The 4,074-nt window shown below is 45.8% G+C and overlaps 1 long non-coding RNA gene across 1 annotated transcript; it reads right to left on the bottom strand.

The window, feature by feature from the left end:
* Positions 1-1,486: 1,486 nt before the first annotated feature.
* On the bottom strand, positions 1,487-3,672 carry Gm34637 (predicted gene, 34637). Its single transcript, NR_136889.1, has 3 exons — positions 3,586-3,672; positions 2,577-2,654; positions 1,487-2,049 (listed from the first exon to the last, which is right to left on the bottom strand). It is a non-coding gene; the product is annotated as a predicted gene, 34637 (long non-coding RNA).
* Between the last annotated feature and the right edge of the window lie 402 nt (positions 3,673-4,074).

Raw genomic sequence — 4,074 nt, forward strand, 5'->3', positions numbered from 1 at the left:
ACAGAATGCATCCCCTTAGTCTGTGAACAAAATAAATGCTTTCTCCCTTCAATTGTTTCTGACAAGCGGTGCTTTCAGAGCAATGGAAAAAGAGAGCAAAGCAACATAGAGCTAAAAAGGTGCTGAGAGGAAGTGTAGACTAGAGATCTTTCCAGACCATTGCACCTTCATGATGAGCTGGGTTTCATGCTTGAATTGTGAAGGCATGCTTTCTCAGAACACACACACACCATACAATCTCATGCTATGAGATAACATTCATTGTCCTCTTATGTACACAAGTGCACATATATTCAACCTCAGACTTCCTTCACAACACTCACTTGAAGCAACTCATGGTACAAGCTCATCTATGTGCATCAACCACATGAATGCATTTTTAGAAGCACACATAAAGACATACCAGGACAGATACTGTCTTAGTCAGGGTTTCTATTCCTGCACAAACATCATGACAAAGAAGCAAGTTGGGGAGGAAAGGGTTTATTCGGCTTACACTTCCATACTGCTGTTCATCACCAAAGGAAGTCAGGACTGGAACTCAAGCAGGTCAGGAAGCAGGAGCTGATGCAGAGGCCATGGAGGGATGTTCTTCATTGGCTTGCCTCACCTGGCTTGCTCAGCCTGCTCTCTTATAGAACTAAGACTACCAGCCCTGAGATGGTCCCACCCACAAGGGGCCTTTCCCCCTTGATCACTAATTGAGAAAATGCCTTACAGTTGGATCTCATGGAGGCATTTCCTCAACTGAAGCTCCTTTCTCTGTGATAACTCCAGCTGTGTCAAGTTGACACAAAGCTAGCCAGTACAGATACACACACACACACACACACACACACACACACACACACACACACACACACGTCTGTGCCTGTTTCTCTCTGTCAGTTGTCTTCTTGTTTACACTGTAGGTCCTTCCAAAAATAAGCTGCAGGTGGGTTGACAAATAGCTCCATGGCCTGTTTGTTCCACACTAGACACCAGCCTCATCAGGTGACAGCGTAGGCTTCTCTGATTCTCAGCACAGAATATTCCCACTTGGGACCTCACAACTCCTCTCCCTTTCCAGTCAGGGAACTCCCATGAGGCAAATTCCTCACCTGGGGTCACTGTCCTTTCCTGGATGTGGGAATTAACTTTGCAGCCAAATTCATTCTGGGATACCTGTTACCACAGTTTCATTGTACTATATGGGGGCTTCCTGGTAGAGCCAGGGCTTTGCCCAAGACAGAAGTCCACTGTCTGGGCCAGAGAAGAGAGCCACATTGTCCGTAGGCCAAAGATTTTGAATGGCTAAATCAAGTTTCCAATAAGAGGCAGAGGCCCTGATTACCTGCTTGTTCTGATTTTTTTTCCCAGCCATTAACCTTCCTTTTCTTGGTTTCTTCTAAGATGGGAATTCTCAGCCTATGGGTTGTGACCCTTTAGGGGGTTAAATGACCCTTTCAAAAGGGTTACCTAAGACCATAAGAAATCACCAATATTTACATTATGATTCACAACAGTAGCAAAGTTACATTTATGAAGTAGCAACAAAATGATTTTGTGATTGGGGTTCACCACCACCTGAGGAACTGTATTGAAGTGTCACAGCATTAGGAAGGTTGAGAACCACTGCTCTAAGATCATGACAATGATACTTCCACTGACAGACTTTTGTGCTGCTTGAATAGAATAGAGCAGTGGTGTAGGTAAAGCTCAGCCCTTCATCTACAAACCAGGACGTAGCAGAGAGATATTAACACCATCCATTTTCTTTTCCTGAGAATCAGACTAAATCTATATCTTATAGATCTTATAGATCTACAGAGTCCCCCAGGACCCTAGATCTATAAAGCTAAAGAGGGTGATGCCTTCAGGTCATCCTGTCCAGTCATCCCCCATGAGGGAAGGAAGTAAGAAGCCAAGTGATCTACTGCTCAAGGCTTTACAACTTTAGCTGAGTTCAGAGTCCACTTGTGAGGTCAGGAGGAGTCTTGGAGATCACTCTGGCACAGGCATAGTGAGTCTTCCTTTCTTCTGAGGTCTTCTTCAAGGAGGCAGGTCAGGCTAACAGGAGACAGAGATATCCATCCCACACGAGTCATTTCAATTGTTCTTATGAAATTCTGCAATGCAGCTAAAACAATTCACATTTCTCATTTCATAGGTGAAACCAGGAAAATGAACCAAACCCAGAGAAGTGAGGGATCACCTACACTCAGGCTTTTTCATCGCTAGACCAGGGTATCTCTCATCATCATCATGACAACTTACAGAATGAACGGACATCATTATCACCCTCCTTTGTTCAAAGTGGAACCATGCAAAAGGCTTGGCTCAGGCTCGATGAGCAGAATACAGAGGTTAGAGCCTTTATGTTGCACATCTGGATTCCTACGTCAGTGGCCTGTTTCCAATGGTAACTTCTAAATGGCAATTCAAACACCACCTCCTCTGGGAAGCCTTTGGGAAGCACTGAGCTAGGGAGAATAGATGACTTCTGGCATGGTGCCTTACCTCCAACTCCCCAGATCTTATACCAGGCCCCATAATTCCACTTTTCCACAATTGGCTTGCATGCCCATCCTTCTTACCCAGCATCATCTTGGTCTTTGTTCTTTGAGAAGTAGGGGGACATAGGATCTGGTGCACAGTGGATGTTTAGTAAATGTCTGAATGAGAGAATCAATCAGTGACTGAATCAGTGCTCCGAACACAGGATCCCTGAAGCCCATCACCCATGCAGAGTAACCTCTCATTATTAAACACAGGGAAGTCATTAACTGGTCCCCTGACACTTAGTGCCAACAGGTCCCAAAAGAACCCAGTGCCAAGCCTGGCACTAGCAGTCTGAGCTCTGAGCAGTCTGATGCTGTGCCCTAGGGTATCTATCGCACAGAAGCCCAATGCCACCCACACTGAGTGGAGAGGGTGAAAACGCTTTACCCCCATTAATAATGGGCCCATTTCTCATCTGGCTTCAGAGCCTGTGAAGCTGATCCAGGCTCAGGAACTTCAAAGGGAGCTCGGTGCTGGAATTGGCCCCAGAGGGTACAGAGCAAGACAAAACATGGGCCACAGTTTTTATACTGTGGATGGTATATAGGAAGTCATTGTTACTGAGAACTTGCCCTGCCAAGCCTACGAGATTGAAGGAGCCGAATATCTCCTATCTCTGCATAGCTTAAGAATTAGTGCACAAACCATTTTGGTTCCAAGGCCCACCAGACTGTAGTGGGGCATTGCAACATGTTTTGTTTTCCCCTCCCTGGAATTCTCCCTCTATCCCCAAAACATACACAAACATACAAGATAAATACAATAAATAAAAACCAACACAGACTCAAACTCAAGTCTATCCAAGCTGATCCTACAAACCGCACAATAGGCAGAGTCATTACGTCAAACAATGAAAAAAACTAATTGAGGTGGGTAAGAGGCTCTCTCCCCGTGTAAACAAATCCAGATCCCAGAGAACGGACTCCTTCCCTCTTCTTCCCAGTCCTCCAGTGAGGACTCAGCGTTAGTGATGCCGGATGAGAGCTATGGGTTGGAATGAGTGTCTCCCAGACACTACCTTCTCACCGTCCTACCCTGGAATACCTTGCAAAGTATTTGAGCCTCAACACTGAAATTATCTCTTTCTCGTTGTTCGACGTGTCTGTTATCAGCCTTCCAGATCCATGAAATAAGGCACCTTCTCTTTTGCTTGTCACAGAGCCTCAGCACCCGGGGGAAGAGACTGGAATGCAGTAGACACGAATAATGATTTTATGAATAGCTGTCAAATGCCTGGCATGTGATATGTGCGAGACAGTTTCCTGGGTGGCCTTAGACCAACCCTGCCTCTCTTTTCCTTTCATACTCAGTTCTCAAGAATAACTGCAAAATGTGTGAGGAATGCAGGCTTCTGAGCAAGGGAGGGACAAGCCTCAACAGCTGGTCCTCCTTCTAATCACCATCCCGCTGGCCAAACACAGTTTATCCTTCAGAGCTTTAGTGTGTCAAGTCATGTGATCCAAAGCCTAGCAGCCACAGAAAGCTACTCCATGAGCCTTCATGCAGCCAAGGCCTGGACAGTCAAGGCTCCGT

Source organism: Mus musculus, chromosome 12, assembly GCF_000001635.26.
Source record: "Mus musculus strain C57BL/6J chromosome 12, GRCm38.p6 C57BL/6J".
Classification (NCBI taxonomy): Eukaryota; Metazoa; Chordata; class Mammalia; order Rodentia; family Muridae; genus Mus; species Mus musculus.